This window comes from Anomalospiza imberbis, chromosome 22, assembly GCF_031753505.1.
Source record: "Anomalospiza imberbis isolate Cuckoo-Finch-1a 21T00152 chromosome 22, ASM3175350v1, whole genome shotgun sequence".
Lineage (NCBI taxonomy): Eukaryota > Metazoa > Chordata > Aves > Passeriformes > Viduidae > Anomalospiza > Anomalospiza imberbis.
The window spans coordinates 5,363,868-5,380,617 of record NC_089702.1 but is presented as its reverse complement, the minus strand read 5'-3'; the positions used below and the strand labels follow the sequence as shown (position 1 = coordinate 5,380,617).

Sequence of the window (16,750 nt, the reverse complement as noted above, 5' to 3'; positions counted from 1 at the left end):
ACCCAAACCCGAACCCGAACCCCAAACCCAAACCCCAAACCCAAACACCGAACCCGAACCCCAAACCCAAATCCCAAACACCGAACCCCAAACCCAAACGCCAAACGCAAACACCGAACCCGAACCCCAAACCCAAACACCGAAACCAAACCCCAAACCTGAACCCAAATACTGAACCCGAATCCCAAACACTGAACCCGAAACCCAAACCCCAAACCCCAAACACCGAACACCGAACCCCAAACACCAAAATCCAAAGATCGAACCCAAACCCAAACCACAAACACTGAACCCAAACCCGAACCCCAAACACCGAACACCGAACCCAAACCCCCAACCCCAAACAGCGAACCCACACCCGAACCCCACACACCAAACCCCAAACACCGAACCCCAAACCCGAACCCCAAACCCGAACCCCAAACACTGAACCAAAACCCCAAACACCAAACAACGAACCCAAACCCTAAACCCCAAACCCGAACCCAAACCCCAAACCCGAACCCAAACCCCAAATGCCGAACCCCAAATGCCAAACCCCAAACCTCAAAGCCCCAAAACTCCAAACCCCAAAACCCCCCAATCCACCCCAAAACCCCAAACCTCCAAACCCCCAAACCCCCAATCCACCCTGAAACCCCAAAACCCCAAATAAATAAATTTATTTATTCTATTTATAGAAAATATTATCTTAAATATTTATTGTAATAATGTAATGATGAAAGAATATAATAATTTAATCATTTAATCACTTAATAATGCTTATTATTTCAAATATTATATGCCTATTATGTAAATTATTATAAATATTTCCTATTTATTCATTAAAAGATTTTATATTTTATTTATTTTTTCTGCTCTCCCAGCCAATAGGCTCAGGCCACAAACCGCATTTTCCTATGTAAAAATTAGTATATATTTAAAATATTTAATATATATTTTGTGTATTTCATCTAGATTTTAATATAGATTTAATATAGATTTAATATAGATTTAATATAGATTTAATATAGATTTAATATAGATTTAATATAGATTTAATATAGATTTAATAGATAAAAATTCCAATTCTTACCTGGGGTTTGCCCTCAGGGCCAATGAAATAATGAAATAAAATCCAAACTCAGCTCAGGGAAGGGAAATTCGGGAAAGCCAGGACGGAAATCGGTGGGGCTGGGAATGCAGGAAAAATATTTAAAAATGTAATTAAATACAGGAAAGTGCAATAAAAATGCAGGAAAATACAAGAAAATGCAAGAAAAATGAAATTAAAATAAAGAAAATGTAATAAAAGTGCAAGAAAATAGAATGAAAATAGAATAAAATGGAATATAATAAAATTAAAATAGAATAAAAATACAAGAGAATAGAATAAAAACACAAGAAAATACAAGAAAAAAAGCAAGATAATGCAAGAAAAGGCCATAATGAATTAATAATTCCACTCATAATTCCATTAATAATTCCAAAAATAAATTAATCATTCCACCAATAATAAATTAATAATTCCACCAATAATTCTCCCAATAATTCCCCCAATAATCCCACCAATAATTCCAATCATAAATTAATAATATCACTGATAATTCCATCAATAATTCCAATAATAAATTAATAATTCCACCAATAATTCCACCAATAATTCCAATACTAAATGAATAATTCCCCAATATTTCCCCCAATAATTCTAATAATAAATTAATAATTCCCCCAATAATTCCAATACTAAATTAATAATTCCCCCTATAATTCCATCAAAAATTCCAATACTAAATTAATAATCCCACCAATAATTCCACCAATAATTCCAGTATAAATTAATAATTCCATCAATAAATCCAACTCTAAATTAATAGTTCTCCCAATAATTCCCACCAATAATCCCACCAATAATTCCAATAATAAATTAATATTTCCACCAATAATTCTCCCAATAACTCCCCCAATAACCCCACCAATAATTCCAATACTAAGTTAATAATTCCCCCAGTAATTCCACTAATTAATCGTTAATTCAGTCAGTAATTAATCCCACCAATAATTCCGGGCCGGGACTGTCCGCCGGCCTCGGGGCGGCGCTCGGGGCCTTTTGTTCCCCCGCCAGCCGGAGGAAAAACATCGCCCTCACTTCGGGGTGATTTTATCTTTTTTTTTTTTTTTTTTTTTGCCTTTTTTCCCTTTTTTTCCCTTTTTTTTCCGCCCCCGAGGGAAAGGAGGGAAAAGCAAAAAAGGTTCGATCCACCTGGATCCACTAAAACCAGAACCAACCCCACCTGGATCCACTAAAACCAGAACCAACCCCACCTGGATCCACTAAAACCAGAACCAACCCCACCTGGATCCACTAAAACCAGAACCAACCCCACCTGGAGCCCCTAAACCAGAACCAACCCCACTTGGATCCACTAAAACCAGAGCCAACCCCACCTGGATCCACTAAAACCAGAACCAACCCCACCTGGATCCACTAAAACCAGAACCAACCCCACCTGGAGCCCCTAAACCAGAACCAACCCCACCTGGAGCCCCTAAACCAGAACCAACCCCACCTGGAGCCCCTAAACCAGAACCAACCCCACCTGGAGCCCCTAAAACCAGAACCAACCCCACCTGGAGCCCCTAAAACCAGAACCAACCCCACCTGGATCCACTAAAACCAGAACCAACCCCACCTGGATCCACTAAAACCAGAACCAACCCCACCTGGATCCACTAAAACCAGAACCAACCCCACCTGGAGCCCCTAAACCAGGACCAAACTGGGCCAGGGGGTCCTGGCTGGGATCTGTCCCCCGGGATGTGTGGGAGGAGCTGATCCTGATCCCGATCCCAATCCAGATCCTGATCCCAATTCCACTTGCAGTCCCAATTCCAATTCTAATCCCAATTCCATTCCCAGTCCTAGTCCCAATCCTGATTCCAATCCCAATCCTGATCCCATTCCCGATCCCAGTCCCAATCCAAATCCCCATCCCATTCCCAACCCCATTCCCGACCCCAATCCTGATCCCATTCTCAATCCCATTCCCAATCCCGATCCCAATCCCAATCCTGATCCCGATCCCAATCCCGATCCCAGTCCCAATCTCAGTCCCCATCCTAATCTTCATCCCAATCCCCATCCCATTCCCAATCCCATTCCCGACCCCGATCCCATTCCCAATCCAATCCCATTCCCATTTCCAATCCTGATCCCATTCCCAATCCCATTTCCAATCCTGATCCCATTCCCAATCCCATTCCCGATCCCATTCCCATTCCTGATCCCATTCCCATTCCCGATCCCTTTCCCAATCCCAATCCCCATCCCATTCCCAATCCCATTCCCGACCCCGATCCCATTCCCAATCCAATCCCATTCCCATTTCCAATCCTGATCCCATTCCCAATCCCATTCCCGATCCCATTTCCAATCCTGATCCCATTCCCAATCCCATTCCCATTCCCAATCCCAATCCCATTCCCAATCCCATTCCCGATCCCATTCCCATTCCCGATCCCATTCCCATTCCCTTTCCCGATCCCATTCCCTTTCCCGATCCCATTCCCAATCCCGATCCCATTCCCATTCCCGATCCCATTCCCATTCCCGATCCCATTCCCAATCCCAATCCCATTCCCATTCCCAATCCCAATCCCAATCCCAATCCCAATCCCATTCCCGATCCCATTCCCATTCCCGATCCCATTCCCAATCCCATTCCCATTCCCAATCCCATTCCCATTCCCGATCCCATTCCCATTCCCGATCCCACTACTGATCCCATTCCCTTTCCCGATCCCATTCCCAATCCCGATCCCATTCCCATTCCCGATCCCAATCCCATTCCCGATCCCATTCCCATTCCCGATCCCATTCCCATTCCCGATCCCATTCCCATTCCCGATCCCATTCCCAATCCCGATCTCATTCCCATTCCCGATCCCATTCCCATTCCCAATCCCATTACTGATCCCATTCCCTTTCCCGATCCCATTCCCAATCCCATTCCCAATCCCATTCCCAATCCCATTCCCGATCCCATTACTGATCCCATTCCCTTTCCCGATCCCATTCCCAATCCCATTCCCAATCCCGATCCCATTCCCATTCCCATTCCCATTCCCGATCCCATTCCCATTCCCGATCCCAATCCCATTCCCGATCCCAATCCCGATCCCATTCCCGATCCCATTCCCATTCCCATTCCAAATCCCATTCCCATTCCCATTCCCATTCCTGCCCGGTTTTGGGGGCTTTGCTTTCCCAATTTTGCCTTTTCCCCTCTGCAGATCCGCTCCCGAGCCTTGATTTATTAATCAAGCCCGTAATTAGATTGATTAATTAATTAAGCCCCCCAGGGGGATCCCCCTTTCCCTCCGCCCCCCTTTTTCCCAAATTAAGGAAAAAAAAACCCTTTAACAGCAGAACCCAGCTCAGGAAATCCCAAATCCCAGCTCATCCCACGGGGCCAATTAGCGGGAAAAGCCTAATTAGCTCTAATTAACAGAGAGGGAAAAGCGGCCGCAGTTCCCGCACAAACTCTTCGGGATAACTCCGGGAATTCCCAAACTTTTTTCAGGGATAAATGTGGAATTATCGGCCCCAAAACGGCGTCCGGGACCTCCCTGAGCTTTTCCCCACAGCACCCGAAATTCAAATTAAATTTAATTAATTATCTGATTAAATCACTTAAAGTGCCTTGGCAACCTCGCGGTTGAGCTCCGCCCCATTTTAAAATAAAAAATGTTAATTAACAGCCCCGTTTTAATATTAAAAATATTAATTAATTCCGCCATGATAAAATCAAAAATATTAATTAACTGCCCCATTTTAAAGTTAAAATATGAATTAATTGCCCCATTTTAATGTTAAAGATATTAATTAATCCCCAGAAGTGCGGCAGAATTTAATCAAATGAGGTTTCTTTAATTAGCGATTTTTGATTGGGGGTTAAAAGTAAATTCACAGCTACAAAATTATCCAAAACATCGCAATTAAATCCAATTAATTAGCAAAATATTTGGGCTGAGCCCATGGTCAGAAAAATCCATTTCGCTTTCCTGAATGAAACCTCTCGCTTCACCGGGAAGAAGATTTCAGCAAAATAATCCTAAAATCTTATTTTTAATTAATTTTTCCCGAGAGTTTTCTTTTATTATTATTATTATTATTATTATTATTATTATTATTATTTTAACTGGGTTCTTCCCTCCTGACCAAAAATCAAGCCATGCGAAACCACCACATAATTATAATTATAATTATAATTATTTTTATCATTATCATTAGTTATTTATAATTAAAAATAGAGTTGTGTTTTTAATTTTTATTTTAGCTCCCACTTTTAATTCTAATTATCATTTTCATTCTAATTCTAATTCCAATTCTAATTCCAGTTTTAATTCCAATTTTAATTCTAATTCCAATTTTAATTCCAATTTTTAATTCTAATATTAATTCTAATTTAAAAAAAACCGCGGGTCAAACCAAAGAGAGAAAAAAAAAAAAAAAAGGGATGGAAATGCTGGAAAATCGCCCAAATTCTCAGCGGGAGAATTTCTGCTCTGGAAGAGCTCGGGGGGTTTTATAATGAAAATTATGGCGAAAAAAATTAAATAAAAAAGGAATAAAAAAAGGAATAAAAAAGGAATAAAAAAGGAATAAAAAAGGAATAAAAAAGGAATAAAAAAGGAATAAAAAAGGAATAAAAAAGGAATAAACTCGGAGGATTTTTACCCCTATGAGGATAAAATATTCCCCGGGGAAAATCCAAATTATCAGAACATTTCACAATTAAAACTCTCTCAATTAAAATTATAAAATTTAAATTTAACAATGATCAAAATTTAAATTTACAATTATCAAAATTAAAATGATCACAATTAAAATGATCACAAATAAACATATTAAAATTTAAATTACCAAAACAGGGAACACCCGCGAAACCGAGCAGCGTCACTTACCCGGCCGAGCCTTTCCTCACCGATTTTCCTTTTTTTTTTTTTTAATCCAAACGTTTCTCATCCCCGAAAAAATCCCGGGAAGCGCCGGAATCCCTTAAAAATCCCATTAAAACATCCCCATTCCCGTTAAAAATCCCGGGAAGTGCAGAAATCCCATGAAAACATCCCCATTCCCGTTAGGAATATCGGGAAATGCCGAGCCCGCTCCCGATCCCGGTCCCACCCGGGAGGGGGGTCCCGGTCCCGGTCCCCATCCCGGTCCCGGTCATGATCCCGGTCCCGGTCCCCATCCCGGTCCCGGTCATGATCCCGGTCCCGGTCCCGGTCCCGGTCCCGGTCCCGGTCATGATCCCGGTCCCGGTCCCGGTCCCGGTCATGATCCCGGTCCCGGTCCCGGTCCCAATCCCAATCCCGGTCCCGATCCCTGTCCTGAGCCTCCTGCCCCCGTTCCGGGAGGGGTCCGGTCCCTCCTGCCCTCGATCCGGGGTCCCGGGCCCTCCTGCCCCCGGTCCGGGAGGGAGTCCCGGTCCCGGTCCCGATCCCGATCCCGGAGCCTCCTGCCCCCGTTCCAGGAGGCGGTCCCGGTCCCGGTCCCTATCCCGATCCCGGTCTCGGTCCCTATCCCGATCCCGGTCCCGGTCCCGGTCTCCATCCCGCCCGGGAGAGGTCCGGGCCTTCCTGCCCCGGTCCGGGAGGGGATCCCGGTCCCGGTCCCGGTCTCCATCCCGCCCGGGAGAGGTCCGGGCCTTCCTGCCCCGGTCCGGGAGGGGATCCCGGTCCCGATCCCGGTCCCGGTCCCCATCCCGCCCGGGAGAGGTCCGGGCCCTCCTGCCCCCGTTCCGGGAGGGGGTCCCGGTCCCCATCCCGCCCGGTCCGGGGCCGGGCCCTCCTGCCCCGGTCCGGGAGCGGATCCCGATCCCGATCCCGGTCCCGGTCCCCATCCCGCCCGGTCCGGGGCCGGGCCCTCCTGCCCCGGTCCGGGAGCGGATCCCGATCCCGATCCCGGTCCCGGTCCCAGTCCCCATTCCGCCCGGTCCGGGGCCGGGCCCTCCTGCCCCGGCCGCAGCGCCCGCCCCTTTCCCTGCGCCGCCGCTCCCGCCTGGGAAAGCGGCGGAGCGAGCTCGGCTCGGCCCAATCCGGGCTTAACAAGGCTCGGCCCAGCCCCCGGGCTCGGTTTTAACGGGAAATTCCGGCTTGGAGTGGATTTTATTTCATCTCAGCCCCCACACAGCCCCTCCCTGCCCCGTTTTAATGGAAATTCCCATTTTTTTTACAGGATTTTATCTCATATAAAACACCCCTAAGCCCTCCCTGCTCCACTTTAATGAAAATTCCCATTTTTTACAGGATTTTATCTCATATAAAACGGCCTGCAGCCCCTCCCTGCTCCATTTAAATGAGAATTTCCATTTTGGAGGGGATTTTATTTCATATAAAACACCCCTGGCCCCTCCCTGCCCCGTTTTAATTAAAATTTCCTTTTTTTGAGAGGAGCCGAGCTGGGCTGGGGAAACCCAGAGTGGGAAAAGAAGGGCCCAGGGCCGAAAGTGGGGATCCCCTTGCCAGCCTTTCCCAAATATTCCCAAACTTCCCCAAAATTTCCCAACCTTTTCCAGCCTTTCCCAGCCCCTTTCCAGCCCTTTCTATGTCCCTTTCCCAACTCTTTCCCAGCCCTTTCCCAGCCTTTCCCAAACTTTCCCGACCTTTCCAGCCTTTCCCAAACTTCCCCAAACTTTCCAGCCTTTCCCAACCTTTCCCAAGTTTTCCTAAACTTTTCCCAAATTTTCCTAAACTTTTCCCAATTTTCCCAAACCTTTCCCAACTCTTTCCCACCCTTTCCCAACTCTTTCCCAGCCTTTCCCAAAATTTCCCAAACTTTCCTAAACTTTTCCCAACTTTCCCAAACTTTCCCAGCCTTTCCCAAACTTTGCCAAACTTTGCCAAATTTTCCAGCCCTTTCCAGCCTTTCCCAAAATTTCCCAGCCTATCCCAGCCTTTCCCAACCCTTTTCCAAGCATTTCCCAGCCTTTCCCAGCTTTTTCCAGCCCTTTTCCCAGCCTTTCCCTGGGCCTTTTCCCACCCCTTTCTCATCCCTTTTCCATGTCCCTTTCCCAACTCTTTCCCAAATTTTCCCAACCTTTCCCAAGCCTTTTCCCAGCCTTCCCCAGCCTTTGCCCAGCCTTTCCCAGCCTTTCCCAAACTTTCCCAACCCTTTCCCAGCCCAGCCCATTCCAGCCTTTCCTAAACTTCCCCAGCCTTTTCCAGGCCCTTTTCCATCCCTTTTCCAGTCTTTTTCCAGGGCCTTTCCCCCATCCCTTTTCCATCCCTTTTCCCATCTTTTCCCATCCCTTTCCCCACTTTTCCCAAACTTTCCCATCCCTTTTCCCATCCCTTTTCCCATCCCTTTTCCCATCCCTTTTCCCATCCCTTTTCCCATCCCTTTTCCCATCCCTTTTCCCATCTTTTTTCCACCCTTTCCCGTCCCCGCCGCTCCCGCCCGGCCCCTCAGGCCGATCCGGAGCCGCTCCCGGTGAATTCCGCCCGCTTTTCCCGAATTTCCGCGATTTCCCCCCAGCTTTGTCTCCTGCCCGCCTCGCATCTCCTCTGCCAGCCGCGTCCCTCATTCCTTAATTAAATCCCTTCATTAAATTCCTTAATTAAACCCCGCCTTTCCCCTCCGGCTCTGCCCCGCGGGGATTTTCCCAAGTCCGGCCCCGCTTTGCCCGCTGATCCCGAGGCTCAAATGTCACCCCCGGGACGAACCGGGACCGAGGGACGAACCGGGAATGAGAGGATAAACCGGGAATGAGAGGATAAACCGGGACCGAGTGGACGAACCGGGACTGAGTGGACGAACCGGGACCGAGAATATAAACCGGGACCGAGGGGACAAACCAGGAATGAGAGGATAAACCTGGACCGAGAGGACGAACCGGGACCGAGGGGATGAACCAGGACTGAGAGGACAAACCGGGACCGAGGGGACAAACCGGGAATGAGAGGATAAACCCGGGATCGAGGGGACAAACCGGCACGGTCCCGCCGTGACCCCGCTCCCGACATTTGCTCCGTTCCCGGGAGCCGGCGGAAAATTGGGGAGGAAAAATGGGGAGGAAACCAGGAAAAGTCCGAGATTAAAATTTCATGGATTTGGGGAGGGAGAATGAGAGGAAACAAGGAAAAATTCAGGATTAAAATTTCAGGATGTCTCGGGGTAAAAGGGGCCTTTTTTTTTTTTAATTTTAAATTATTTTTTTTAAAATTAATTATCAAAAATCAGCTTGTTGGAAAAGCGCGAAGGAAAAGGATGCCGAGCTCCCGGCAGGGAAAAGGGCAGGAATCAGCCCTTGGAAAAGAGCCAGCCCTCGTGTCCTCCCGCCCGCTCCATGGCAAAACCTCCCTCGTAAAAGTCACCTCCCGCCTCCCCAGCTCCAAAACCGCCCGGGAAGAACTTTTTACGAGCCCGGGACAAAGTTCAGTCCCACTCCCGGGACAAAGTTCAGTCCCACTCCCAGGAGAAAATTCCACCCCACTCCCGGGACAAAGTTCCACCCAGCTCCCGGGACAAAGCTCAGTCCCATTGCCGGGAGAAAATTCCGTCCCACTCTCGGGAGAAAATTCACCCAACTCCCGGGACAAAACTCAGTCCCACTCCCGGGACAAAACTCAGTCCCACTCCGGGAGAAAATTCCGTCCCACTCCCGGGAGAAAGCTCAGTCCCACTCCCGGGACAAAATTCCGTCCCATTCCCGGGAGAAAGTTCCTTTCCACTCCTGGGAGAAAGCTCAGTCCCACTCCCGGGACTAAATTCACCCAACTCCCGGGACATGGCTTAGTCCCATTCCCGGGAGAAAATTCCACCCCACTCCCGGGACAAAATTCCGTCCCACCCTTCCCTCCCCATCCCTGTCCCCCCGGGCCGCTTTCCCTCGGGTTTAAACCCCAAACCTTGCAGCGAGAGCTGGTTCGGACCTGGCCTTGAGCCGCGGGATTTTGGGACCATCTGGAGCTGAACTCGGATTCCAGCGGGGTTTGGTTTTTTTTTTTTTTTTTTTTTTGAGGTTTTAGGAGTCCTTGGCATTGCCGGGATATGGTGGGAGAGCCCCGCGTTTGTCCCGAGGTTTTCCTGGATATCCCAACGATCCCACGCAGAAAAACCCCGTGCCAACCTGCTCCGCTCGCTGCTCCTGCTGCTTTTTCCTCCCAAATGTGAATTTTGGAGCCGCCGATTTTGGGGAGAAGGAGGTGGGAGAAGGGGGAAGCAGCGCCGAGACGAGGTAAATCCATGGATGAACGCCTTGGGAATGCGCGGATGGGAGCCCTCCTCCCCCCGGGCCCCTCTCCCGGGGTTTTTTTTTCCTCTTTTTCGGCTTTTTTCCGGGGTTTTATGGCTTTTGGCTGTGCAGTGTCAGCGTTTCACACTCTCCGCGGCCGAGCCTCCCCTTCCTCCGCTCCCCCGCAAATTTCAGATCGCAAATAGATTAAAAAAAAAAAAAAAAAAAAAAAAAAAAAAAAAAAAAAAAAAAAAGAAAAACCAACCCCAAAAGTTCATCCCTGCACTGCTTCCCGCTTCCTGGCGCTTTGCGGGTTCCTCATCCACCGCGAAGGAACCAAATCCATCCAAACTCCCCAAAATCAATTAAAAAAAAAAAATATATATATAATCAAAGCAAGGATCCCAGCGCTGCGCTCGGCATCCCTCCCCTCCGAGGGAGCATCCCGAGCCCCTTGAAAGATCGGGGCCTTTTAAAGTCTCTTCTCTTCTTTTCAAGGGCTCTGCCCACCCCCAGAGCCGCTACCCCTCATATTTTATTTTTATTCATGTGCCGGGATTTTGTGTTTTTTTTTTTCTTTCCCTTTCTAGGAGGAGGAGGAGGAGGAGGAGGAGGGATTAGCGCGGAGGAATTTCGGCGCAGACAGAGGGGACAGACGGACTCCAGGGATGTTTTGTTGTTTTATTTTTTTTTGGGTGGGGGGCTGGGGTGGATTAGAGACGTCTGACCTTGGAGGCCGCAGGTCACGGTCTCGAGTGTGGGATTTGAAACCCGAGGTAGGGGGGGAAAAAACACCAAAAAAAACCCCAAAAACCTCTCCTGGACAAAGAGGAATTTGGGAAAAAAATTCCCACCCGGAATTATGGGATGCGTACCTGGGCCCCCCCGGGGGAGGGCGGGCAGGAGGAGCTGCGGCCACAACCCCGTAATTTATCGCTCGGGAGGCCCCAGCGCTGGGAATTTTCGGGGAAAGGGGAAAAAAAAAAGGGAAAAAAGGGAAAAAAGGAAAATCCCAGCCGCGGGGAGGAGGGAGGGGAGCCAGGAAGGGGAGCCAGGAGGAGAATCCCCCCCAAAAGTAAAACCAGAGTGGCCCCAGCCGGAGAGGGGAGCTCCAAAACGGCTCGGAAAGGATTTCTGGGAGTCACTCGCAGCTCCGTGCCTCAGTTTCCCCGCTGGAGCAGCGGCCAGAGGGGCCCGGAGCGCGTCAGGCCCGGGTTTGGGGCAGCGAGGGTGGAAAAATCGGGGGGGGAAATGGGGGGAAAAGTGGGGGAATTCACAGGGAGCGGTTCTGGCTCGGCCTGAGGGGCCGGCCCGGCCTGGGGGGAGCGGAGGAGATGGAAAAGGGATGGAATAAGGATGGAAAAAGCGGGAAAAGGGATGGAAAAAGGATGGAAAAAGCGGGAAAAGGGACGGGGAAGGGATGGGAACCACTGGGAAAGGGTGGAAAAGCCTGGAATATGCTGGAAAAGGGCTGGAAACAGCTGGGAAAAGTCTGGAAACGTCTGGAAAAAGGCTGGGAAAGCCTGGAAAAAGGGCTTGGAGAGAGATGGGAAAGAGACGTGGAAAAGGGATGGGAAAAAGGGCCGGAAAAATCTGGGAAAGGGATGGAAAATGCTTGAAGAAGGGTTGAGAAAGGCTGGAATAGGCTGGGAAAGTTTGGGAAAGGCTGGAGAAGGTTGGGGAAGGCTGAAAAGGGCTGGAAAATGTTGGGAAAGAGTTGGGAAAGGGCTGGAAAAAGGGCTGGGAAATGCTTGGAAAAGGATTGGGAAAGGCTGGAATAGGCTGGAAAAGGTTGGGAAAAGCTGGGAAAGTTTGGAAAAGGGCTGGGAAAGTTCGGGGAAGTTTGGGAAAGGCTGGAATGGGCTGGAAATGCTTGAAAAAGGGTTGGGAAAGGATGGAATAGACGGGGAAAAGAGTTGGGAAAGGTTGGGAAAGGCTGGAATAGGCTGGGAAAGCTTGGGGAAGTTTGGGAAAGGTTGGGGAAGTTTGGGAAAGGCTGAAATAGGCTGGAAAAGGGTTGGGAAAGTTGGGGAAATTTTGGGAAAGGCTGGAAAAAGTTGGGGAAGGCTGGAGTGAGCTGGAAAGTTGGGGAAAATTTGGGAAAGGCTGGAAAACGTTGGGGAAGGCTGGAATGAGCTGGAAAGTTTGGGAAAGGTTGGGAAAGGTTAGGAAAGAGTTGGAAAAGGGACATGGAAAAGGGATGGGAAAGGGATGGGAAAGGGGCTGGAAAAGGCCCAGGAGAAGTTTGGAAAAGGGCTGGAAAAAGGTTGGGTAAGTTTGGGAAAGGTTGGGAAAGTTTGGAAAAGTTTGGGAAGGTTTGGGAACGTTGGGGGAAGTTTGGTAAAGGCTGGAAAGGGCTGTAAAGGTTGGGAAAGGTTGGAAAGGCTGGGAAAGCCTGGGAAATGTTGGGAAAGTTTGGGGAAGGTTGGGAAAGACTGGAAAGGTTGGGAAAGGCTGGGAACGGCTGGAAAAGGTTAGGATAGTTTGGGAACGGCTGGGAAAGGTTGTGAAAGTTTGGGAAAGTTTGGGAAAGGTTCGGAAAGGTTGGGAAAGGCTGGGAAAGTCTGGGAAAGGCTGGAAAAGGCTGGGAAAATCTGGGAAAGGCTGGGAAAGTTTGGGAAAGGCTGGGAAAGTTTGGGAAAATTTGGGAAAGGTTCAGAAAGGCTGGGAAAGGCTGGGAAAGTTTGGGAAAGGTTGGGAAAGTTTGGGAAAGGCTGGAAAAGGTTGGGAAAATTTGGGAAAGGTTCAGAAAGGCTGGGAAAGGCTGGGAAAGCTTGGGAAAATTTGGGAAAGGTTCAGAAAGGCTGGGAAAGGCTGGGAAAGTTTGGGAAAGGTTGGGAAAGTTTGGGAAAGGCTGGAAAAGGTTGGGAAAATTTGGGAAAGGTTCAGAAAGGCTGGGAAAGGCTGGGAAAGCTTGGGAAAATTTGGGAAAGGTTCAGAAAGGCTGGGAAAGGCTGGGAAAGTTTGGGAAAGGTTGGGAAAGTTTGGGAAAGGCTGGAAAAGGTTGGGAAAATTTGGGAAAGGTTCAGAAAGGCTGGGAAAGGCTGGGAAAGGCTGGGAAAGGCTGGCAAGGGGATCCCCACTTTCGGCCCTGGCCCCTTCTCCTCCCGCCCCGCTTTCCCCAGCCCAGCTCGGCTCCTCGGCGGTTTTGATCCTCGCTCGAGCTCCCCGAAATCTGCAAAGCCCCGCGCGAAATCTCTCCTCATTTCCCCCCTTTTTAGCCATTCACGGCTCCTTAAATGTGCGGTTTTTGGCATTTTCAGAATATTTTTTGGCCTTTTCCAGAACTTTTTTTTTTTTTTTTTGCGTTTTCCAGAAGGTTTCTGCAGGAAAAATGGGGATGAGGAGCGCAGGGAAGGGTTTGGAGATCCAGGATTTAAAAAGATTTGGAATCAAACCCCACAGGGAGGGACTCGGAGGGGATTTCCTGCCCTTTTCCAGGCCTGGAAAAGGATCGGGAATGGTGCGGAAAGGTCGGGAAGGGACCCGAGCGACGCTAGAGGGAGCCCCGGGCTCGATTAATTAACGAGCAGTAATTAACAGAGCGGAAAAACCTCGGAGCCGGCGGGAAAAGAGGGAATTCCCGCCAACTTCTGGGGGAAAAGGGCAGGAAATTCAGATTTCAGGTACGGAAAATTCAGATTTCAGGTACGGAAAATTCAGATTTCAGGAACCGGCGTGGCGCCAGCTCCGTGACGGGTCGGGGTCAAAAACTGCCTGAAGGATTTTTGGGATTTTGGGATGCGAATTTCCCCATTCTCCAGGGAATTCCAGCCCCAAAGAAGGAGATTTTTGGGATTTTGGGATGCGAATTTCCCCATTCTCCAGGGAATTCCAGCCCTAAATAAGGATTTTTGGGATTTTGGGATGCGAATTTTCCCATTCTCCACGGAATTCCAGCCCTAAATAAGGATTTTTAGGATTTTGGGATGCGAATTCCCCATTCTCCAGCCCCAAAGAAGGAGATTTTTGGGAATTTAGGATGTGAATTTCCCCATCCCCCTGGGAATTCCAACCCAAATGAAGATTTTGAGATTTTGGGGTGCGAATTTCCCCATCCTCCAGGGAATTCCAGCCCCAAAGAAGGATTTTTTTGGGATTTTAGGATGCGAATTCCCCCATCCTCCAGGAGAGGGCAATCCCGGCTGGAGCTGAGCTCGGGGGATTTTTCTGCTCCTTCCGGCAAAAGCTGAAAATTCTGGGAAATTTTCATGGGAAAAGCTGGGAAACGGGAAAGGCAGATGGGGCAAAGTCCTGGGAGTCTGGGGTGGGTAAAACACGGCGGATTCCATCGAAAAGGGAAAAAAAAAAAAAAAAAAAAATTTAAAATAAACAGGATTTAAAATTAACATAATTTAAAAAAATAATTTAAAATTAACAGAATTTAGAATAAACAGAATTAATAAGAAACTGAATTTAGAAGAAACTGAATTTAAAATAAACAGCTTTGGGGTGTCCCACAGAGTTTTGGGGTGACCCACAGAGTTTTGGGGTGAACCCACAGAGCTTTGGGGTGTCCCACAGAGTTTTGGGGTGCCCCACAGTTTTGGGGTGTCCCAGTGTGCTTTCTCAGGTGACCCCACAGAGCTTTGGGGTGTTCCCAGAGTTTTGGGGTGTCCCCACAGCTCTGGGGTGTTCTCACAGATTTAGGGTGACCCCACAGCTTTGAGGTGTTCCAGCCCTTTCCCCACAGCCTTTTCCAGCTTTCCCAGCTCTTTCCCAGCCCTTTTTCCAGGCCGTTTTCCAGATATTTTCCATCCTTTTCCCATCACTTTTCCATCCCTTTTCCCATTCTTTTCCATCCTTTTCCATCCCTTTTCCCATCCCTTTCTCATTATTTTCCACCCCTTTCCCATCCCTTTCTTATCCCTTTTCCCACTTTTCCATTACTTTCCATCCTTTTCCCATCCCTTTTCCCACTTTTCCCATTACTTTCCATCCTTTTCCCATCCCTTTTCCCACTTTTCCCATTACTTTCCATCCCTTTTCCATTATTTCCACCCCTTTCCCATCCCTTTTCCCATCCAATTTCCCACTTTTCCCATTATTTTCCACCCCTTTCCCATCCCTTTCCCCACTTTTCCCATTATTTTCCACCCCTTTCCCATTCCTTTCCCCACTTTTCCCATTATTTTCCATCCTTTTCCCATTATTTTCCATCCTTTTCCCATCCCTTTCCCATCCCTTTTTCCACTTTCCCCATCCTTTTCCCCCTTTTCCCATTATTTTCCATCCTTTTCCCATCCCTTTCCCATCCCTTTTTCCACTTTCCCCATCCTTTTCCCCCTTTTCCCATTATTTTCCATCCTTTTCCCATCCCTTTTTCCACTTTTCCCACCATTTCCCCCCTTTTCCCATTATTTTTCATCCTTTTCCCATCCCATTTCCCACTTTTCCCATCCCTTTTCCCATCCCTTTCCCATCTCTGTATCTCTCCCCCTCTAACAACGCCAGCTCAGGGAAAAGCTGCCACCTTCAAAAAGAAGAAAAAAAAACCCCAGATTTTTCCCGATTATTTCCAAGAAATCCAGGGATTGGGAACGCTGCGGGGCGCCCGGAGCCCATCCCAAGCTGCCGTGGAATTCCAGGCAGGAATTTTAACGAGAAGCACCTGCCCGGCTCCTCCAGGCCGGGAATTTCACCCCTTGTGAAATTTACCCAAGCACGGAACTTTACACCGCACTCCTCACCCCTAAATCCTGGCGGCTTCACTGCGCTGGAGGCACCGGGGTCTCTTAAAAATTAAAAAAAAAAATTACAAATCGGCCAAAAATTGGTGTTTTGGTTTTTATTTTTGGTGTTTTTTTGGTTTTTTTTTTGGCGTGCTGCTGGCTCAGGAAGTTGTGCATTCCCAGGAGTTCACTCTTGGGGAAAATCGGGTGGGATGGTAAAGAAATTCGGTTTAACGAGTGCTCGGTGGGACACAGGTGGAAAAATTATCTTTGCGATGGAAGGAGGAGCCAAAATCAACAGTTTTAATGTGGTTTTGTGGTGGTTTTTTACAAATTCAGAGGCGAGGAAATATCCTGGGTTAGCTGGGATCGTCCAGGGTTAAAAAAAATAAAAATGGGAAAAACTGGGGGGAGGAAAGGAAAGGAAAGGAAAGGAAAGGAAAGGAAAGGAAAGGAAAGGAAAGGAAAGGAAAGGAAAGGAAAGGAAAGGAAAGGAGAAAAGAAAAAGGAGGAAGGAGAGGAGAAAATAAAAAGGAAAGAGGAAAACGGAAAGAGGAAAAAGGAAAGAGGAAAAAGGAAAAGGGAAAAAGGAAAGAGAAAAGGAATGGAAATTAAAAGAAAGAAAAAAGGAAAATAAAGGGGAAAGGAAAGGGCAAAGGAAACATGAAAGGGAAGGGAAAAGGGACGGGAAAGGTCCCTCAGGTCGCTCCCACCGCTGATTTTTGGGGCTCCCGGCACCCCCGGCCCCCGCAGCCCCCGGGACCCGATCCCGGGATCTCCCGGGGCGCAGCGCGGGGATCTAAACCCGGGCTCGGGTTTAAATCGCTCCCAGCTCGGCCCGGATTCCCTCCTTCCCTC

General features: G+C 48.3%; 2 protein-coding genes across 2 annotated transcripts in view; one reads left to right on the top strand and one right to left on the bottom strand.

Moving 5' to 3' along the window:
• The window catches only part of ATP5MC1 (ATP synthase membrane subunit c locus 1), a 106,537-nt gene that overhangs the window by 39,360 nt on the left and 50,427 nt on the right, over positions 1-16,750 (bottom strand). The window lies entirely within an intron of this gene.
• The window catches only part of SNF8 (SNF8 subunit of ESCRT-II), a 43,665-nt gene continuing 35,896 nt past the window's right edge, over positions 8,982-16,750 (top strand). Inside the window, exon 1 of the mRNA XM_068211998.1 lies at positions 8,982-8,990. The gene's annotated coding sequence lies outside the window, so the exon portion shown is untranslated. The remainder of the gene's footprint in view (positions 8,991-16,750) is intronic.